This window comes from Lathyrus oleraceus, chromosome 2, assembly GCF_024323335.1.
Source record: "Lathyrus oleraceus cultivar Zhongwan6 chromosome 2, CAAS_Psat_ZW6_1.0, whole genome shotgun sequence".
Classification (NCBI taxonomy): Eukaryota; Viridiplantae; Streptophyta; class Magnoliopsida; order Fabales; family Fabaceae; genus Lathyrus; species Lathyrus oleraceus.
Window position 1 is genome coordinate 407,942,459 of NC_066580.1, and position 12,989 is coordinate 407,955,447.

A 12,989-nucleotide genomic window follows, 5' to 3' on the forward strand; every position below is an offset into this window, starting at 1 on the left:
TAGGAAGTTGCCAAACCCAAACCCACAGTTGCTGCTTTAAAGCCTAGTGTAGGCATAGCAAAAGAAGGCACCTGCTTCCATTGCGGTAAGACCGGACATTGGAAGAGGAACTGCCCAAAGTACCTGGAAGATAAGAAAAATGGAGTAGAGACTTCAACTTCAGGTATTTTTGTTATTGAAATTAATTTATCTACTTTTGTATCATGGGTATTAGATACTGGATGCGGTTCTCACATTTGTACAAATGTGCAGGGACTAAAAAGGAGTAGAGATTTGGCAAAAGGTGAAGTCAACCTACGAGTTGGCAATGGAGCAAAGGTTGCTGCTTTAGCCGTATGAACTTATGTATTGACTTTACTTAGTGATTTAATAATTCAGTTAGAGAACTGTTATTATGTATCTGCAATTAGCAGGAATATTATTTCCATTTCTTGTCTGGACAAGTTTGGTTTTTCATTCATAATAAAGAATAATTGTTGTTCAATTTATTTGAATGATATATTCTATGCTACTGCTCAAATGAACAATGGATTATATGTCCTTGATCTTGAAATTCTAGTTTATAACATTCATACTAAAAGGATGAAACCTAATGAGTTAAATCCAACTTACCTTTGGCATTGTCGGCTAGGCCACATAAATGAGAAACGCATTTCCAAACTCCATAAAGATGTAGTCTTGGAATCTTTTGATTATGAATCATATGAGATATGCAGATCTTGTTTAATTGGAAAGATGACAAAGTCTCAATTCACAGGAAAATGTGAAAGAGCTAATGATCTTTTGGCCCTCATACATACTGATGTATGTGGACCACTGAACATACCAGCCAAATGAGGTTTTCAGTACTTCATCACATTTACTGATGATTTTAGTAGATATGGTTATGTGTATTTAATGAAATACAAATCAAAGTCCTTTGAAAAGTTCAAGGAATTCAAGAATGAAGTACAAAACCAACTAGGTAAGAATATTAAAACTCTTCGATCAGATCGAGGTGGTGAATATTTAAGCCTAGAGTTTGATGACCTTCTGAAAGAGTGTGGGATCCTATCCCAACTTACTCCTCCTGGAACACCCCAATGGAATGGTGTATCTGAGAGAAGAAATCGAACCCTGTTGGACATGGTCCGATCAATGATGAGTCACACCGATCTTCCAAACTCCTTTTGAGGACATGCACTATTGACATCATCTTATACACTTAACCGTGTTCCATCCAAGAGGTTGAGAAGACACCATATGAGATATGGAGTGGTAAGAAACCACATATGTCTTACATGAAGATTTGGGGTTGCGAAGTTTATGTGAAACGACAAATTTCAACTAAGCTTGAGCCCAAATATGACAAATGCTTATTTGTGGGGTATCCTAAAGAAACAAGAGGGTATCACTTCTACAATCCTTCTGAGGGCAAAGTATTTGTCGCTCGAACTGGAGTTTTCCTAGAAAAGGATTTTAATTCCAAAGGAATCAATGGGAGGAAAGTAGATCTTGAAGAAATTCAAGAATCACAAAGCATTGATACACCTATGGAGGAATTAGAGCAGGAAACACAAAGAGTTGTGTAAGAGCAACCTGCTCAAGTAGAACAAGACCAACATAGGTCAAGCAGGATACGTCACCTGCCTGAGAGATATGGATATCTCATAAAGGTGATATATTACTCATGGATCAAGATGAGCCTGTGACCTACTCATGGAATCTTTGTTTTGATGAAACAGTAAAACAATATGGATTCATCAAGAACGAAGATGAGCCTTGTGTCTACAAGAAGGTTAGTGGAAGCATGATCATTCTCCTGGTATTATATGTAGATGACATATTACTCATTGGAAACGATGTCCCTACCCTGCAACAAGTAAAGTCTTGGTTGGGGAAATGCTTTTCTATGAAGGACCTAGGTGAAGCAACCTATAAATTAGGAATCAGAATCTATAGAGATAGAACACAAAACTGCTTGGCCTAAGTCAGAGTACATACATAAACAAAGTGCTGAGACACTTTAATATGCATGATTCCAATAGTTATGTGGTTTTGCTTAAATGGTGGCACTGTAAGCTAGAAAAGTTCAAAGCAAGATACAGTTGCTGATTCTACAACTGAGGCCGAGTATATTGCTGCCTTAAATGCAGTAAAGGAAGTTGTTTGGATTAATAAGTTCATTAGTGAACTTGGCATAGTCCCTAGCATTGTGGATCCCATTGGTCTCTACTATGATAACAACGGTGCTATCGCACAAGCTAAGGAGTCTAGATCTCACCAACGATCCAAACACATACTTAGGCATTATCATCTCATTCGAGAAATAATAGATAGATGAGATGTGAAAATATGTAAAGTACCTACACTTGACAATATTGCTGACCCACTGACAAAGCCTCTTGCACAGCAGAAGCATGATGGCCATACTAGATCAATGGGCATAAGGGGTATGCCTGATTGGCTCTAGTGCTAGTGGGAGATTGTTGGTGTAAGCCCTAGAGGCCAATACTTTTCGTACTTGTATCGAATTATTTATTAATAATAAAAGGCATTTTCTTTATTATGGTTGATTAATAAAGTCCCTGGAATAGATAGTCCGTTTAATGTATTAAGTGTGACTTAGTCATGAGAACACATTAAACATAAGGACACTATTCTTAAAGTATCCGTAGTCGAGCTTTAGTGTGAAGCGGGACAACATTAAAGCATTAAGACTATTATGTTTGTAGACTGATGGTCACAACTCATGGATCATGGATAAAGAGTTATCAAGTCTTAAACATAAGTATGAATATTAGGAGTAATATTTATACCGGATTGACCCGCTATGAGAATACTATATAGAAAGTTATGCAAAGTGTCATAAGTTATTCTCATGGGGATAATAGTGTATACCACTCTTCGACCTGAAACCACTATGGATCCTAGATGTAGAGTCGAGTGCTTTATTGCTAATCCAACGTTGTCCGTAACTGGATAACCATAAAGACAGTTGATGGGTACTCCACAAAGCATGTTGAGGGACATGAGTGTCCTAGATGGAATTTGCCCATCCTGCGTAACAGGATAAATGTCTATGCGCCCAATATTGAACTGGACAAGGATGACACGGTCTATACCTTGTGTTCAATATAGACATAAGGGCAAAGGAGAAATTATACACATAATCATTATCACAGGAGGTTTTGTCAGATCACATGACATTTTCGTGTCTTGGGTAGCAGTGATGTGTTGCTAGATACCGCTCACTGTTTATTATGTTAAATGCGTGATTTAATATAATTGCCAACCTCGCGAAAACCTACAGGGTCACATACAAAGGACGGATTGATGAGAGATAGAGTAACTAAGGAACATCGTAAGGTACAATGCACCTAAGTGGAATATGAAATATGGTAAGGTACCAAATACTTAAGTGATTTTGGCATATTATGAGATATGAGCCAAAATACACTTAAGTGGGCTTTTTAGCTTGAAGTCCACACAAGTGGTTCTATAAATAGAACCCCTTGGGTAGAAGCATTGTCGCTCCACTCAGACTCAAACTCAAGTGAAGACTTAGAGTTTCATTTCCCTCTCTCTCTCACTCAAAGCCTTCATTCGTACCAGCTAGCACTGAGATTGAAGGAACCTGTTTGTGTGGACTGAGTAGAGACGTTGTCATCGTTCAACGTTCGTGATCACTCTGTGGATTTGTATCAAAGGTTTTGATCGTTACAAGAGATCTGCACCAAAGGTTTGAATCGCCACAAGAGGTAACGATTCTATCACTGATCATGCCCATTCGTAAGGATCACTAAATGGAGAAAATTTTAAATTCCGCTGCGCCTTGGATGGCAATTCTCCTTCATTAAGACCCTCCCAAGCGAGAGTATATATTCTTGGAAATATCTCTATAAAGCCTTTTTTGCCATTTCACCATCAAAAGTGGTAGCCTATGACATGATCGTACTCAGTGGGATCACTAAGGAGAAGAAATAGACCTCACACGAGTACATTGAATGATTCACTACAGTAATAATATCTATTGGGAACACCGATGACAATTTGAAATGTTGGATATTTAAGAAGGGTTTGAGATACGACTCCATGTTTCGAGAGAAGCATGGGCTCGAGGAAGCCTATATATTATAATATTTATTAAGTAGGGAACATCCTTACGTCAATCATGAAAAAAAACTCCTGGCTGAGGGATGAGGCCAAAGAGAAGGGGGTTCTGGACTCAACGGACACCAGAAAGAGACGGTGGTCATCATAGAGAAGAAAGAGAACTCTTCCACCACTAACGATGCCCAAAGGGAGAGGAACACCGAAAAAGTTAGATCGGGAAATATGGAGAGGATTATTATAGACAAAGAGAGGAAAATGGATCTGAAAAGAATAGAAGATTAGATCATAGGCATGAAATTTATAATGAAACAAGACACCTTTAATGTTATTAGTGTTTACACGCCTCTGGTTGGATTAATAAAGCACCTTAAAGTAAAATTTGTGGGATAATTTAGAAGCCTTATTTCAAGATATACATAAAGGAGAGAATATTTTATATGATGAGGTCTAAATGGACACGTAGGGGATGTAATAAGAGGTTTTGATGACTTGCATGAAGGATATGGTCTCAAGGAGGTAACTGCGAAAGGTAAATCCATCTTGGAGTTTTTGTCGGTCTTAGATCTTACTATATCTAATATGCGCGTTAGGAAAATAGATGGTCGTCTTATCACATATGAGAGTGGGGTGACATGTCCATAAATGTATTTCTTTCTATTTAGGAAGTTGGATAAGAAGATTTGTTTGGATTGTAAAATTATGCTATGAGAGAGCTTAGCCATCCATCATATAATATTGGTTATGGATGTAGTAGTCAAGAAGAGAGTGAAGAGAATAAGTTACATGAGATCTCCACAGATCAAGTGGTGGCATTAAATGTGGGAATAAGCCAGGCCAGACCAATCCTTAAAAGGCATAAGTCTAGCATACGATACATTTTTAACGTCTGAGTCTGACCTATGGCCTATTATAGGCTTTTTTTCTTGGCCTGACCTTTTTAAAAGCCTGGTATGACCTTAACACCTATTTAAAAGTCGGTTTCATATTAAGACTTTCAAAAATGTCCATTTTGCTTATTTTTAAATAGACTACATGAAATTTGATATATGTTTGACCTATTTTTTAATATATATATATATATATATATATATATATATATATATATATATATATATATATATATATATATATATATATATATATATATATATATATATATATATATATATATATATATATATATATATATATATATATATATATATATATATATATATATATATATATACACACACACACACACACACACACACACACACACACACACACACACCAACCTATCAAGCTCCATATGGGTTTTTAATAAGGGATTGTTTAAAGTAGTGGTCTAGGTGTAAAAATTATGAAACATAGGAAAAGTATAAGAAAGGTAAGAAAGATACCAAGCAGACAGTGAGTTAATCAACAAACCAAATTTTTGATGAATTAGACCAATCTTCAGGAACCAAGGAGGGAGAATTTTTTTGCATACAAGCTTGTTAAAGGAAGAGAAATAAAGTCAATAGATCTAGGTAAAGTGAAGTTAAAGATGAAGAAAATAAAGTCTTAGTTCGAGAAAAATATAAAGGATAAGTGAAAGACGTATTTCTACAATTTATTTAATGAAGAATATGATATCTCACAGGACTTTAACAGACTTGACACTAGAGAAGAAGATCGAAACTATATTTACTACCGTCAAAATAAAAAAAGAGAGTAAAAGAAACGTTAGAAATGATGATTAACAATAAGTGGTTGAGTCAAACAACAAACATATTAAAATGTGGAAAATTCTTTGAGATATAGGCATTAATTTACGGACGAGACTATTCAACAAAGTTATAAGGTCAAAGTAAATGTTCGATGAATGAATAAGAAGCACTTTAGTTTCAATCTATAAGAACAAGATAGATGTACACAATTATGCAAATTATATGAGGGTTAAAATTATGACTCATACCATGAAGTTATGGGAAAAACGTGATTGGACGAAAACTAAGGAAAATAGTTTAGTTCCAATCTATAAGAACAAAATGGATATACAAAATTGTGCAAATTATATGGGGGTTAAAATTATGAATCATACCATGAAGTTTCGGGAAAAAAAAAGATTGAACAGAGACTAAGAAAATAGACTTAAATTATTGAGAATCAATTTGGTTTTATGTTGGGGAGGTCAACCATAGAAGTGATCTATCTACTGCGACATGTGATAGATTGCTTATAGAGAGAGTTCGTGGAAATTTCTAAAGAAGAAAAATATTATGATTACCTATATTTGATTATCCAAAATATGTATGAAGAGATATCGACTAGTGTGCACACGCACAAGGTGGAGAGATAGACGACTCTTCATTGCAAAGAATTTTCTATCTTTAATAGAAAACTTTCCAATATAAAAAAAAAAAATTCAACACTTTTTGTTGTTTGGAAAAAAATTTTTTTACTATTTTTTTATATTATAATATGATCTGCACCAAGTTTCAATTCTAAGTCCATATATTTTTACTTTAATTTTGGATGTACTCACATAATACATCCAAAAACTAACACTGAGATGTATACTTTTTATATATGACACATACCTACTTGTAGAATTGAAAGATGATTCAAATGAAAGGTTGAATACTTCGAGATGATTCTTAAAAACACATGACTTTTGTCTAAGCATAAGTAATATAAAATATATGAAGTGTGAATTCAGCAAAAGAAGAAACATGTTTAACCGAGAGGTAAAAGTTGAATACCATATCATCCTATAAGTTACACAGTTTAAATATCTTGGATCTGTAATATAAAATGATTGAGAAATAAATAGAATGGGTGTAAATCATCAGATTCAAGTCGAGTGTCTGAAACGGAGGAGGACCTCGAGGATTTTATGTGACACATAAATACTACTCAAGCTGAAGAAACATTTTTTATTGGACATTAGTCAGACTTGCAATATTGTACGAGACAAAATGTTGGACGATTAAAAATTAACACAAGAATAAAGTAAGTGTAGCAACGATAATGATGTTGTATTGGATGTGTGGTAAGACTAAACATAATAAAATTAAAAATGATAATATTCGAAAGTATTGAGGTAGCAACTATAGTATAATCAATGATAAAAAATTTGGACATCTAAAAAAAACACTTAGATTATGTTCTAAAGGAAATAAATTATATGAAGATGAGTTAAACAATTAGAAGAAGATGAAAAATTAAAAAATATATATGAAAAACTATTAAAAAAAATATATTAAAATTACAAAAAATTAATAAAATATTATAGCAGAAATTAATCCATATATTATATCCCCTTATTTGTAGGAATCAATTTCAAATACATCAATCATGCAAACTAAACATATGCACACATTTTTTATAAGAATTAATTTTACCAATAAATTAATTTAAAATCAATTTTCACAAACTCCAACACACTCTCATAGTTCGAACCCAATCCTAAATATGTGATTTTTTTTCAAAATAACCAAATTTTTCAAAAAAAAATCTGAAATAACCAAATTTTAAAAAAAAATCAAAATAACCAAGTTTGATAGAGGATGCGCCAGATGGATTGGCGCACCCCCATACCAATAAGAGGAGGCGCCAGTAGCATTGGCGCACATGCATTGGGCCTCATGAGGAGACGACAATGCTTGTGGCGCCTGCATTGGCCCTCATGAGGAAGCGCCAATGCCTCTGGCGCCTGTGTGTATTTTAAATGGTGGGTGTATGCGCCAATTCATTTGGCGCATACACCCCCTCATATTTTTTTAATTTTTTTAATTTTTAATTTTAATTTTAATTTTTTTAGTTATTTAATTTTTTTTATTTTTTTTATTTTTAATATTTAATATTTAATATTTATTATTTAATACATAAGAAATAATAATGAAAAAGTAAATTCATTAAATATGTAATAATTAGTTACATTGAACAGACAAAAAACTAATGACCCGCCCGATTATAACGTCCCTCGGTTCCATATCCCGGTGCGTTAGTTTGTCTCCGAGGTCTCCCACGATTTTCTTGAGGTGTTTGTGGTCTTTGGGTGCTGACCTGATCGAGCGATGGCTGGTTGGAAGGTTTCGCGGAAGTTCCGGCGGTATTTGACAGATGTGTCATCATTTGCTCCCAATATTCGGAGGGGCTCTGGCCAACGGCGCTTCCGTAATGGAGTTCGTTGCCCATGTCACCGTAGTTAGGGCGTTGGGGTTGGGTGAATTACGGACCGTATAGTTGCCCAAATTGGGCCATTGAGTCATTTTAAAAATGAAGCAATGGTTCTTGGGGCGTACTATAGTTAAACATTGGTTGGGTGTTCATTGGTGGGGGGCTACGATGAAGTGACTCATATGAATCATCTGGGCTATAGACGGTTGTGGTTGCGGGGTTTGATTCTTGGTTTTGTGTTTGGGTGGGTGGTATGAATGGATTGCGACGTTGGATGGTTGGTTGTTGGGTGGTTGGCGTGAACGGGGTTGCGATGTTGGGTGTGTGGTTGTTGTGTGTATGTGGTCAGTTGATGTTGTGTGGTTGGTTGTTGGGTTTGGGTGGGTTCACATTGGTGTTGGGTTGTGAATTGATGTGGGGCATACGATGACGAAGCAAGTTGGCGCGGATCCATCAAATACCGCGACTCAAATACAAATTGCTGAGTGGTTACAGGCCTAAACCATGCCATATATTGTTGAGTCGGTCTTGCACCTTGGATGACTGGTTCGTTCAAGATGTGTTGTCATCGATTCCTCCATTGACGACACATGTCTTTTGCAAAGTCTCTCCAGTCAGAATAATCTCATTGTGCATCGACCCTTTTTTGATGCCAATTCCCCAAACACGTGGGAGATTCTGGAATCTGTTGTAGCATTCCAAATTGCAGTTTGACCCGGTCACTTTGGTGCATTTCCATTGTAGTGAATCAGATAATCGGTGTCATCGCCCATAGTCAACAAAGACATGATTTGAATTTGCAAAGCTTGAGTTTGGTAGATGAAAGAAGTGTGGTAGAAGAAAATACTTGAGTATTGATGAAGATGATTTGATATTGTTGATATGAGAGACTATTTATAGATGAATGAGTGAGTAGGTTTGGAACCTAAAAAGAGTGTGATTGGTTGCATGGAAAGGCAAGGGGAGACAAGAGAATGACAAAATTCAGCATGGAAGATAAAGCTAGCATGCGAGGAATCTTCTTGGCGCATGTGAAGAAAGCATATGCAAGGGAAGAGGAGCCCTTGAGTTTGGCGCCTACATGTGATTTCTCACATGCAAGGAAGAGGCGCCCTTCCTCTTGGCGCCTTGGTGTAGGGCAATTGGAAGGGGAGCCCTTCCTAGTGGCGCCTGAGTGTTGTTTTGTGAAGAGGCGCCTAACCCTTTGGCGCCTCAGTTACTTTATGACGCATAGGGAATGGGCGCCTAGGTTGGAACTTAGGGCATAGAGCTCAGAGATTCTTTGATTCCCTGGTGCTTGTGTATTCTTTTCAATCTTTTCTCTGCGTGTTGGATTCCTTCAACTGCATGCATGATCAAGTCTATACAAACAATTACTAAGTTATCAATGCAACGACCAACTTACCAATGACCAACCTATTTATGTTGTGCAGTTGAACAACTTAGCAATGCATTCAGTTTCAATTCCATTCAAACTATCTACATATTTAATATTTCAACACAATGTCTTCCACACAACATTACATGATCAATGCACATGTCGAAGGTGAAATATTTGATCATCAGTTGTTCGATTTTTGTTTTCGAAACACAGAGGTGACTCGGTTTAAAATAAATCGACGATCAAATTTTTCACATCTGAAACAAAGAATAGAAAAGAAATTGCAGTGCACTAATGTGGGTCAGATCATCTACAAAAATCCGGTTTGGTTTGCAGAAAACCAGGTAAAATTTTATCAGAAGAAGATTCGAGATGATGATGATGTTCAACATATGTTTGGCAGTCACGAACAATCCGGTTACAACGATATAGAGTTGTATATATTACCACATCAACAACATGAGTCTCAGTACATTGATCAGTCACAAGTGTTTTGGGAGACTGATGACAAACAAGCTGAGGTGAATGTTCCAGACGATGAAGAAGAGGAACCTGAGATCATGGTTGATTCGATGGTGAACGCTGAAGAGGAAGAGGGGCCAATACCAGCAAGTCATGTATATTGCCCACCCCAACACATGACAAGGTTAAATTTGGGTTCAGATGAACCTTCGGCAGATGTATGGTACAATTCTTACGTGCAAATGCAAGGATCTCTGAAACAAGGAGACACATTTCGCACAAAAGAGGAATGTGTAAAATCCATTAAGAAATTCCACATGCAACTATCAGCAGATTTCAAAGTTGACAGAACTGACGCATCGAGGTACAGAGTTTATTGCCCGAATGAGCACTGCCTTTTTAGGTTGTCAGCTTCGTACCGGAAGAGGAGCGAGTCTTGGGAGATTGGATAAATGGGTCCAGATCACACATGCATGCTGACAAACCCAATGCAGGATCATCGTAAATTAAGCTCTCAGCTAATATGCGATGAAATATTGTCTGTCATTAGCGATAATCCGTCGTTAAAGGTAAGTACAATAATCTCGCATATTAGGGCAGAGTACGAGTACACTCCATCATATAGGATGACATGGATAGCTAGAACAAAAGCTGTTGAAAAAGTGTTTGGCAATTGGGAGGAGTCTTACAAACAACTTCCAAAATACCTGTTAGCTCTAAAACACTATGCTCCCGGGACAATTGTCAAGATGGAAACATTGCCCGCATATACACCAGATGGTACGTGTGCTGTTGGAAATAGAATATTTCACCGTCTATTTTGGGCGTATCAACCGTGTATCATAGGTTTTTCTTTCTGTAAACCAATTCTACAAATTGATGGTACATGGTTGTATGGAAAATACAAAGGAACGTTACTGATGGCAGTGGCACAAGATGAGAACAACAATATTTTTCCAATCGCCTTTGCCCTAGTTGAAGGGGAGACTGCTGTGGGATGGAGTTTTTTCCTAAGAAATCTCCGATTGCACGTTGCACCTCAGCCTAACTTGTGTTTGATCTCTGATAGACACCCCTCAATCATCAGTGCATATAATAACATTGACAATGACTGGCAAAATCCTCCTTCGACGCATGTGTTTTGTATTAGACATATTGCTCAGAATTTCATGCGAGAAATCAAAGATAAGACGTTGCGTAAGAAGGTTGTCAATGCAGGTTACGCATTATCAGAACCTTCTTTCAAACACTACCGCGAGGAAATAAGATTGTCGAACAAAGATGCTGTTCGGTGGATCGATAGTATTCCATTGGAGAAGTGGACTAGGGCATACGACAACGGTTAGCGTTGGGGCCACATGACAACAAATTTTGTGGAATCAATAAACTCTGTCTTCAAAGGCATCCGTAACCTACCAATAACCGCTTTGGTGCAAGCTACATATTTCAAGCTAGGGGTGTTGTTTGAAACCAGATGCTCAAAATGGAGTTCAGTGTTGCAATCTGGACAGTTGTTCAGTGATGCTTCAATGAAATTCATTAGACATGAAGCTGGCAAAGCAAACACACACGTGGTTACGATATTTGACCAAACTAAAGATTGGTTTAGTGTTGTCGAGTCCATGGATCACAATGAGGGCATGCCGATGGGACAGTACAGAGTCAAACTAGATAGAGGTTGGTGCGACTGCAGAAGGTTCCAAGTCTTTCGTACCCCCTGCTCCCATGTCATTGCGGCATGCTCAAAGGTTCGAAGGGATCCATCCCACTTGCTATCCGAAGTTTACAAAGTCGTCAACCTTTCAAATGTTTATAAAATTAGTTTTTCGGTAGTGGCAAAAGAGGATTATTGGCCAGAATATCAAGGGGACATTGTTTGGCACAACGAAGTTATGCGAAGGAAGAAAAAGGGTCGCCCTAACAGCACCCGTATTCGAACCGAAATGGATACAACGAACAAAATGGTTAGACTATGTAGTTCATGTCGTCAACCAGGTCACAACCGTAATAACTGTCCTAGTGTTGGAACGAGCACAACCAGATAAATTCAGATGTACCTTTGTTGCTATATATGAAAAACTAAATTTATTTCAAAGTACCTCTGTTGCAATATATGGAAAACTAAATTTACTTCATAGTAGACGTCTGTGACGAAAAGACAGTTGTTCATAAAAAATAACACAAACAATTAAAACAACTAGAATACAAAAACTATGCGATTACAACCATCAAAACAATTTTGAACATGTAATGCATCATCCTACGAGCGTCTTGGTCGGTCTTAATATCCACCAATTCGCGCACTTCTCCGTGTTAGTTGAACGTGGACATAAGTCATTGTATTCTTCTAATCCGTTCATCCTCTCCAATTTCTCCCTCTAACCAACTGTACAACGTCCGATTAAGACGTTCAAACGTATATGTGTTCCAAAGTCGAACCTGTATTGGAGCCGCAACGGCAGAAAATATTACATCAGCATTTCGTTTCTGAATGTATGCAGACATTGTTGAAACAAAGAAAATTGAAATTTATGGTTGAACTAGACTAGGAGATGAATTTGAGTGAAAATAATTGTATGCAAGACGTGGTATTTATAGAGACAGAACATCTATTGGACAAAACACGTGGGCGCCAGATGAATTGACACCCACATGACCATCACAAGCAGGCGCCACACGAATTGACGCTCACCATTAAAAATACACACAGGCACCAGAGGTATTGGTGCCTCCTCATGAGGGCCAATGCAGGCGCCACAAGCATTGACGCCTCCTCATGAGGCCCAATGCACGTGCGCCAATGCTACTGACGCCTCCTCTTATTAGTATGGGGGTGCGCCAATTCATCTGACGCATCCTCTACCAAACTTGATTATTTTGGTATTTTTTTTGAAAAATTGATTAT